The following is a 10,705-nucleotide window of genomic DNA, read 5'->3' on the forward strand; positions in this document are numbered from 1 at the left end:
ATCTCATCACATGGGGGTCCATGCCTCTAATGTGGACTAAAGTAGGTCCTTGATATGAAAAATATGGAGAATCACTGTTCTATTCTATTCTATTCTATTCTATTGGGAAGTGGGAACCTGCCTGTGAACATGCACACTGCAGGGGTATGTTTGGAATACAGCCTAACGCGGCGAACCCACCAGCCCCGTCTGCGCAGCGTTCCGTTTGCGCCACGGTTTTGCTCCGTCCTCTGCACGTCAGCATGTCCCACAGCACGCGCTTCAGAAGCGGAGCGCTTCCGAGCGCTGCCTGGCAGCTGATGCAAGATCGCGCGGGATTTACGAGATTGCGCGATACTGTGTGTACAATGGGGTGGATGTAAAGAGCACAACACACAAACAACACAGTCTGTCGTTGACTTGCTTTTGATTTGGTCATTTTCCCTTGATTGTTGTGCTTCTACCATGGGTAAGTAGGCTGAAATTATTTATTTATTTGTCATACAGTGCCTGTTAGCAGGAGGAGAACTCTTGCATTTCTTCGTCTACTTGAAAGACTACAGGGGGAGGGGGGAGAAGGAGAAGGAGTCTGTATTGGGTCTGCACACAGTGTTTTATTATGAAAAACACAGCTTCCAGGCATCATCCGTGAAAAATAGAACTGCCGCGTATCTTTAGCGGAGCGGGGCGTCAAGCCGCTTCTGGGACGCTTCTGATACGCGCCGTTGCGCGCCTGGTGGGATCACACACGTTGACTAAAATGCCCGCGAGCAGCTCCGACGAGCGCGTCGGAGCCGGAACGCGTACGTGACGTTCGTGGTGGGACTTGCCGTAACTGGAAACGTGGTGACACTTGTCATATATGTGTCACATGCTCTGAAGAGTTTGGCAACTAACATCTTATTTTCATTTAAGAGTTTACCAGCCAATTTAGCTCAACATAAATACACATCTTTAAATCATAAATCATACATCATAGTAAGTAGTATTAAACTGATTGACAGCAGGTTAAGGGTACGCCTATTTGGAAAAGGAATAGTAATGTTGTTATAGGGTAATGCGTCCATATAACACATGAACCATTTTGTTATAGCCTGTTGTTACTGTAGGAGATAAACAGGCTCTTTAGGGACATTATACAGTAAAGTGTTGGTTATTATGGAGTAGAGTACCCCCCACACACACACACACACACACACATGCACACACACACACACACACACATGCACACACACACACACACACACACGCACACGCACACACACGCTCACGCGCACACGCACACACACACGCACACACACACACAAACACACACGCACAAACACACACACACACACACACACAGATGGACACAGGTCGTGTATTCTCGCCTCTCTCCTCACACTGTGAGTGTGAATGAAATTGAATTTGGTTCGGGTGGACAGGCGGAACATTCCAGAAAGCCTGGCCTCGGTTGCATGAGCAACAGCTAAACCCAAGAGCAACAGCTAAACCCAAGAGCAACAGCTAAACCCACGAGCAACAGCTAAACCCACGAGCAACAGCTAAACCCAAGAGCAACAGCTAAACCCACGAGCAACAGCTAAACCCAAGAGCAACAGCTAAACCCACGAGCAACAGCTAAACCCAAGAGCAACAGCTAAACCCAAGAGCAACAGCTAAACCCACGAGCAACCGCTAAACCCAAGAGCAACAGCTAAACCCAAGACCAACCGCTAAACCCAAGACCAACCGCTAAACCAAGAGCAACCGCTAAACCCAAGAGCAACCGCTAAACCAAGAGCAACCGCTAAACCCAAGACCAACCGCTAAACAAAGAGCAACAGTTAAACCCACGAGCAACAGCTAAACCCACGAGCAACAGATAAACACACGAGCAACAGCTAAACACACGAGCAACAGCTAAACCCAAGACCAACCGCTAAACCCAAGACCAACCGCTAAACCAAGAGCAACCGCTAAACCCAAGAGCAACCGCTAAACCAAGAGCAACCGCTAAACCCAAGACCAACCGCTAAACAAAGAGCAACAGTTAAACCCACGAGCAACAGCTAAACCCACGAGCAACAGATAAACACACGAGCAACAGATAAACACATGAGCAACCGCTAAACCCATGTGAAAAGACAGAACTGCAGTGAAATATTATGATATAAAGATACTACAAAAATAGCACAACGGGTCATTTGTAGCCTAAACCAGCTAGAATATAAAATCCCACAGACGCACTGGAAGTCGCTCTGGGAATATTTTCATCTTTTATTCCCAGGGAATTTCAATCGGAAGACATTGGATCTGTGAAATTCCCAAAGCGACAGACAAACAGCGATGTAGTTGGTTTGATCAACAGTGGATCAGCCCCCTGTGGAGAATGAAGGGAAATCCATCAACTTGACACCAACGGTCAAGTTCATGTGGAAGCTGTGGGAAAAACGCATTCCACACAGCAGCCTGTGGGCTATGCTTATAGATGTGTTTCAAAATGCTGAAATAGCCACACAATTATTTTGAAATGTTGGCATTTTATATTTTGAGTGGCTACAACATATTTTGGATACAATTTCCAATATAGGCTGTCAACAGGAAGAGAAGCATTTCCAGTCCAAAATCGTATGTTGATCGAATTGTGAACTGCATGATATAGCCTTCACTTTTTGATGACCTTTTTACTTTTCTTTTTCCAAATCTGACACATTTCTGACTATGTGAAATAATTTAAGGACCATAAACACCTCAATCCTTCAACTTCATCCCCAATGCAATCTGGCTATTTGACAGCACAACGCAACAGAAAGCAAGAAGCAGGCTAGTATCAAGTAGGCGAGTCTTTCCCCCACAGCCATCGTGTAACGGTATGAGATGAGGGATGACGGGGAGGCTGGGTTTGGTTGCAGCATCGGAAGGACCAAACAGTTGGAGAAAGCACGCAAAACAGCCAAAGATAACAGATCGCGTATATAAAGAAAAGGAGTGAAAGTGAGATGTAGGTTACTCACCACAGGCGCAGGAATATGAGTCAGCTGTAGAGGGGGAGAGATGCTGGAGTGTGCAGGAGATACTCTCCTCTGGATGTCACCGAAACGAGCTCTGTGCAAACGTGATTTCTAGCCGACCTAAAGGAGCCACAGGCAGCCAAAGTCCACTCTGTGGTGGTGCAGTTGACAGCGGATGTATCAGTGATGTGCTGTTTGGGAAACTCCGCCAGGATGAAGAGACGAGGGTGAGGTTGAACTGTTCCGACTGTTCCAATTAGACAGAGAGAGATGGACGAAATAGAATTATGTCGTTTTAATTCGTCCCTGCGTGAGACTGACTGCTGCTCTCTCGTCCGTCCACTGTCTGTCTCTCGCCGGGTCGTGTCGTGAAAATGTGGAAACGCCTTTTCCTTTTTCCTCTCTCTCTCTCTCTCTCTCTCCCTCCCTCTCTCTCTCTCTCTTCTCTAGCTCTCTCTCTCTCTCCCTCCCTCCCTCTCTCTCTCTTCTCTAGCTCTCTCTCTCTCTCCCTCTCTCTCCCTACCTCCCTCCCTCTCTTTCTCTCTCTCTCTATCTCTCTCTCTCGCGCTCTCTCTGCCAAAGATCGTCTATCTAAAGTCACGAATGACTCCATACCAAAATAAACTGTGCAAAACTGTTTAAAACCCCCAGGGAAGAAAAGAACAAAACATTTTCAGTGTTTGTGAATTGTTTTGTTTTGTTGTGGCTTGTAATCAGCATAAACCCAGCAGCCTACACAGTAAAACATGTTTTTTTAATATAATGTATGAGAATGCATTACATTGTTGAATGATAGCTTAATTTAATTTGTAATCAATTATTTGTATTTTAGCCCCTCACTTTTTGTTTCTGATTTATGTGTGGTGAAGGACAGCTCCTTCTGTTGTTAAAACAGAAAGTCTTCTGAACGCATTATTTTACCATTTAAATTACGGTTGGATGTACACTGCCTACTTTCATGTTTAAATAGCCTACCTAATCATGTTTAGCAACCCACCTAGTTGACTTAGCTATAATGAGCAGAGATCAAACGTATTTGTGATCTGATTACAAACCATCCGTTCGATCGTTATATAATTATAAAGAGTCACAAAACCCCCAAGCCCAAAGCTCTGTAAAGATGCTGGAGTTTACTTACTCTTTAAGCACATTTCCACTGCAGTTTCAACAACATAGGCTACATCAGTGGTTCCCAACCTTTTCCAACTCAGGGCCCACTTTTATGTCTCAAAAATGTTCGCGGCCCACCTCCGACCCCATAAATACAAAGGCCATATAATGCGTTCTCAGAGCACTTTTTTATTGAAAATTGAACATAAAGGACTGAACTGAATACAGGATAAACATGTTGGAAGCTCCACAGTCACTAACACAGCACCTGTAACATGTTGCAACACCTTCAGTATTACAGTTTTCAAGGAGCTGTCCACACACACACACACACACACACACACACACAGACACACACACACACACACACACACACACACACACACACACACACACACACACACACCAATCATTCAAGGAGCTGTCCATCAGCACCACACAGATGTCAGAAATGACAAGCAAGGGGCTGTCTGTAACAGGCTAATTAACAAATGATTAATAAATAACGGTATCCTTCAACAATGGAAAAATGCATTCTCATAACAATTTGACATCCAATATCAGATCCAAACAAAATCCAAATATCAGAAGAAAGCCCATTAAATCGATAGGGTTACAAATAAACACAAACCCAATATAAAGATGATGTAAAGATGAAACTTCAATTCAAGCAAAAGCAATAACATCAAAGAAACAAAAATCATACTTTTTCAAGTATGATTTTTCAAAATCTTTCAAAAAAAAATTGTTTTTTTTTTTTTTTTTTTTTTCAAAAATCATACTTTTTTGGAAATGATTTGGCGGCCCACTTGCAATACCTTCGCGGCCCACCAGGGGGCCGCGGCCCACAGGTTGGGAATCACTGGGCTACATCATCACCAGGGAAACACTGGCCTGTGAGTGAGGGTTATAAGCATTTTACAAAATGCCTATGGAGAAAAGAATGGCGGATGAAATCCCTTGGTGCGTGACTTTGGCACTCTATGCGCTGGAATTTGTGGTCCTCGGAAATGGCAGCAGAGTGAGATCTCGCTCTTTCATCCTCTCGTCTGATCCCGCTGCTTCTCAGACACTGGCCGCTGGCGCGCACGGCGCACACACATTTTTGGAAGCTGATGTCACCGCGCTATCCGGTCGGCACATCCCTCCCCCTTCTCTCTCTCTCTCTAACCCCCTCTATCTCCCTCCCCCTTCTCCCCCCCCCCCCCTCTATCTCCCTCCCCCTTCTCTCTCTCTCTCTCCCCCCCTCTATCTCCCTCCCCCTTTTCTCTCTCTATCTCCCTCCCCCTTCTCTCTCTCTCTCTCCCCCCCCTCTATCTCTCTCTCTCTCTCTCCCTCTATCTCCATCACACACACCCGGCCTCCTCCACCCCTCCAGCTCCAGCACCCCCCCCCCCCCCCAACCCTATTCTGTCAGCTGTCACCCTCTGCCAACAGGAGCTGTGCTGCTGCTGCTGATCTCTGAAATAAAGTTAAACTGTCCATCACTGTCTTTCTACCCTAATGGGGGGGGGGGGGGGGTTATATAACTGTAAGAATAACATGGGGATATAGGAGATAAACACCATTAAATATGATGGATCCGAACCCTAATGGACCTGGGAAATTTGTGCCCGGCCGGACCCGATTGGAGCCCCCCTGGTACAGACCTGATGGACCCGGGTCAGGGTCGGGTCCTCCTAGGTGGTTCAGGCATACCCGAAGACCTCTACTCATGATCTATAAACTCCACCAGCTTATAGGATGATCCTGAGTAAACTAGGCTACATAAGAGGCAGAAAACAAGCACATGCATTGCGAGGAATGTAATTTAGAGATTGCAAAAATAAGAAATGTATCCATTTTATATGATTTTTTTGTTTTCTTCCAGACCATTCCATTTTACTCCAAGTACGAGTGTGTCACTTTCTATATAGGAATAAACTTGAGGAATCTAGCAAGGATTCATACGCTTTTTTCATGCAAAAGACCCCCCAAATATAGGCTCTATAAATATTGATAAATAGACTGCATTTATATAGCGCTCTTATCCAAAGCACTTTACAATGTGCCTATTCACCCACACATTCATACACCGAAGGCGGCAAGCTGCCACGCAGGGTGCTGGCATAGCCATCGGGGGCAATTTGGGGTTCAGTGTCTTGCCCAAGGACACTTCGACATGCGGACTGGAGGAGCCGGGAAACGAACCACCAACCTTCTGATTGGTGGACGACCTGCTCTACCTCCTGCAGCCACAACACAGCCCTATATTAGAAAACAGATCTCCATTTGATCAGATTTAACACCAACAAACCCAATCTGAGAAGATGTTTTGCTTTTATGATTTAGTTATGATGAGCAGAATTGCAGAACTGTCTCTATAGAAGGGGAAGCAGTGAAAGCTTTTTTTAACTGTGAACAAGTGAAATAAGAGTGAAATGAAACTATTCCTCATTTCAACCTCTTCAGGCACTCCTGGTGGTCCCTGTACTTTAGGAACCATCTATTGCTCAAAGGATCTCAACACATGATAGTAGCTTAATGTAAATTAAGTCGGCTGTATGTGTTTCCTAAATACCTGTATCCTGACTGATCTCAAAGGAAAGATAATAGATCATCATATATCAGATATCATATCATATCATATCATATTGTATATTAAAGGAAGATGCTATAGGCTACTGGTATGCATCATCAATCTGTGATGATTTCCCATTATGGATGCTCTTAGGTCGTGTACCGAACCCGGACGAGGGTGTGTATTGGTCTCTCTGCCTCTTCTACGATGGCTTTCTCCCAGTACGACTCTAAAGGACTGACACCAAAACCTGATGTTTCCCATTGATGTTTTCCATATAGGCTCACTTCAAAATGTCCTCCGATTAAACTCCATTTGAGCTGCTGGACATATCTCATATTGCCTATGTTTGTCCACTTATCTGTTGGAATAATACAAACACCAGCAAACAAAAATGGACCCAGGAGGAATGCTAAATTCATCACCAGCTGATTGATTTAACAGTGTATTCTATTGTGGATTTTTCCTTCATTATTACATGTAGGCTCGTCCTGCCATTTTATAGCCTTGGGGAATGCAGGTGTGTGTGTGTGTGTGTGTGTGTGTGTGTGTGTGTGTTCTCTACTGTAGAAATACTGTATAAGTACAACCTTGTCACTATAGCCATACGATTCCTTCATCCAACAAGGAAATACAATATATTAATATAATCTCTGTGTGTTTTATTTGGACACAATAGGAAGTTATTCAACATTCAACATTTACAGGAACATTTACAGGAACATTTACTGTTGGGCTTTGGAATGTACTTTACTGGATGAGTTTGAAATGAGTCACTCTGGCAGGATTTTGTGGTTTGGAAATTTCCTCAAGTTTGTTGTCGAGTCTCATGACCTTCAATGTGTGACATCACCGCACTGCATCTGTGACATCATCACCGCACTGCATCTGTGACATCACTGCATGTCCATAGAGTGTTTTGTTGTCGGGCCCTAAACCATGACGAGGCCGATCTCTGGATCTCTGGACATGAATTAGACTGTTGTTGTTGAGCTTGTGACCCCTAGCCAAGGATGAACTAACTAACCTTTTAAACAGACGCACGCACGCACGCGCGCGCACATATATATATATATATATATAATTATGTTAGTTTATATATATATATATATATATATATAGACACATATTTTAGGGCTGTCAAAGTTAACGTGATAATAACGCATGTGATGTTTGAGCCTTGGTCTGCCCCATAGTTTGGAAAATCAGGAAGCAGTAACATTGATAGCAAGCAGAAACAAACCTCTGTGAGCAGAAAAGGAGGAAGAAAATACTGGCAAGTTCAGCTTCAAATTGAGAAGATGTCCCGCAGAGAGAGAGGGAGCGCGTCAGCGCGATCAGACCGTGGCAGAGAGAGAGAGAGAGACAGATGGAGAGCGGGGACAGAGAGGGAGAGAGAGGCAGAGAAAGCGAGACAGACAGACAGACGATGAGACAGACAGGCAATGAGAAAGAGAGAGGGGGGGCCGATCAGACCAGAGAGGGACCTAAGGACTTTTTTTTGGTAATTAATCAATTAAAAATAAAAGGCTCAATTGTTTACTATTCAACCCATTTTGCAGTGACTCTCCAAATGGATTGATGTTGTATTAAGGTCCCTTAAATGTCCTTGAGACTTGATTTGTTTGTGTTTCCAGCTTGGTTGGAGTTCACCATGCTGTAAACATCACCAGCAAAGCAAAAAGGTCAGAGAAACAGTTCCAGAAGTGAAATGCTATAAAAGGGTATAAATTATGGCTGTGAAAACTATAGTGTAAATTCCCCCTACCTACCTAAATGTAACCTACCTACAGCTGGCTAAATGTAACCTACCTACCTGCAGCTGGCTAAATGTAACCTACCTGCAGCTGGCTAAATGTAACCTACCTACCTGCAGCTGGCTAAATGTAACCTACCTGCAGCTGGCTAAATGTAACCTACCTACCTGCAGCTGGCTAAATGTAACCTACCTACAGCTGGCTAAATGTAACCTACCTGCAGCTGGCTAAATGTAACCTACCTACAGCTGGCTAAATGTAACCTACCTGCAGCTGGCTAAATGTAACCTACCTACCTACAGCTGGCTAAATGTAACCTACCTACAGCTGGCTAAATGTAACCTACCTGCAGCTGGCTAAATGTAACCTACCTGCAGCTGGCTAAATGTAACCTACCTACCTGCAGCTGGCTAAATGTAACCTACCTGCAGCTGGCTAAATGTAACCTACCTACCTGCAGCTGGCTAAATGTAACCTACCTGCAGCTGGCTAAATGTAACCTACCTACCTGCAGCTGGCTAAATGTAACCTACCTACAGCTGGCTAAATGTAACCTACCTGCAGCTGGCTAAATGTAACCTACCTACAGCTGGCTAAATGTAACCTACCTGCAGCTGGCTAAATGTAACCTACCTACCTACAGCTGGCTAAATGTAACCTACCTACAGCTGGCTAAATGTAACCTACCTGCAGCTGGCTAAATGTAACCTACCTGCAGCTGGCTAAATGTAACCTACCTACCTGCAGCTGGCTAAATGTAACCTACCTACCTGCAGCTGGCTAAATGTAACCTACCTACAGCTGGCTAAATGTAACCTACCTACCTGCAGCTGGCTAAATGTAACCTACCTACCTGCAGCTGGCTAAATGTAACCTACCTACCTGTAGCTGGCTAAATGTAACCTACCTACAGCTGGCTAAATGTAACCTACCTGCAGCTGGCTAAATGTAACCTACCTACCTGCAGCTGGCTAAATGTAACCTACCTACAGCTGGCTAAATGTAACCTACCTACAGCTGGCTAAATGTAACCTACCTACAGCTGGCTAAATGTAACCTACCTGCAGCTGGCTAAATGTAACCTACCTGCAGCTGGCTAAATGTAACCTACCTGCAGCTGGCTAAATGTAACCTACCTACCTGCAGCTGGCTAAATGTAACCTACCTACCTGCAGCTGGCTAAATGTAACCTACCTGCAGCTGGCTAAATGTAACCTACCTGCAGCTGGCTAAATGTAACCTACCTACAGCTGGCTAAATGTAACCACCAGCTGGTTTCACTAAAACATAGGCGTATTGTTTGTATGCAAATAAGCACACAGTCATTTGCATTGGAGCAACAGAAAATGCGATTTGGATTGAGACAGAGACAGATACAGGCCGAGACATCATTTGTTTTTTGATCTCAAATACAGGACAGAATGATTGTGCTTGATTGACTCCACACAGAGTAACTTTATTACACGTGTATGTTTATGGTTCACTTTCTTAAGTATTGTTTTGTAGTTTTTGAATTTCATTTTAGATCAAGTTGGCAGCACCGTGCTAAGCCTAAAAGGCACCTAAAAACCCACCTTTTTTCTGCTGCTTTTGTAGACATTGTGCCTGTGGTGTGCTCACACTGTGTGTGTGTGTGTGTGTGTGTGTGTGTGTGTGTGTGTGTGTGTGTGTGTGTGTGTGTGTGTGTGTGTGTGTGCGTGCGTGCGTGCGTGCGTGCGTGCGTGCGTGCGTGGTGTGTGTGTGTGTGTGTTTTGCAGTCGAGAGACTTGACATAGGGAAGTTGTTGTTTCCATCACAAGACGGCTCGTTTTGTGGAAGGCAGAAGAAAGAACCACAGAGAGGAAGTGATCCAAAACTAAACACGTCTGAGGATTCAGCTGGAGAGAGAGAGAGAGAGAGAGGAAGAAGGGAGGGAGAGAAAAGAAAAGAAAAGGGGGAAGCATGAATGGAAGAGAGAGAGAGAGAGAGAGAGAGAGTGAGAAGAAGAGTGAGAAGAAGAAGAAGGGAGGGAGATAAAAGAAAAGGAGGAAGCGTGAATGGAAGAGAGAGAGAGAGAGAGAGAGAGAGAGAGAGAGAGAGACACTGTGAATGCTGTGCTTATTGGAGGGATGAGTCAATGGAAAGAGAAACAATGGAAATGCAGAGTCATTGCAGTCAGTCCAATCTCTCTGCTGCTGCTGCTGCTGCTGTCCCTGTCTCCCCTTCAGCTCACCCTACAAGTCCCTTTCTCCCCTTCAGCTCACCCTACAAGTCCCTTTCTCCCCTTCAGCTCACCCTACAAGTCCCTTTCTCCCCTTCGGCTCACC

The 10,705-nt window shown here is 44.8% G+C and overlaps 1 protein-coding gene across 1 annotated transcript in view; it reads right to left on the reverse strand.

Moving 5' to 3' along the window:
• The window catches only part of pea15 (proliferation and apoptosis adaptor protein 15), a 68,319-nt gene extending 65,168 nt beyond the window's left edge, over nucleotides 1-3,151 (reverse strand). Inside the window, exon 1 of the mRNA XM_083639713.1 lies at nucleotides 2,976-3,151. The gene's annotated coding sequence lies outside the window, so the exon portion shown is untranslated. The remainder of the gene's footprint in view (nucleotides 1-2,975) is intronic.
• Nucleotides 3,152-10,705: the final 7,554 nt, after the last annotated feature.

Source organism: Poromitra crassiceps (genome assembly GCF_964638095.1).
Source record: "Poromitra crassiceps genome assembly, chromosome: 7".
Lineage (NCBI taxonomy): Eukaryota > Metazoa > Chordata > Actinopteri > Beryciformes > Melamphaidae > Poromitra > Poromitra crassiceps.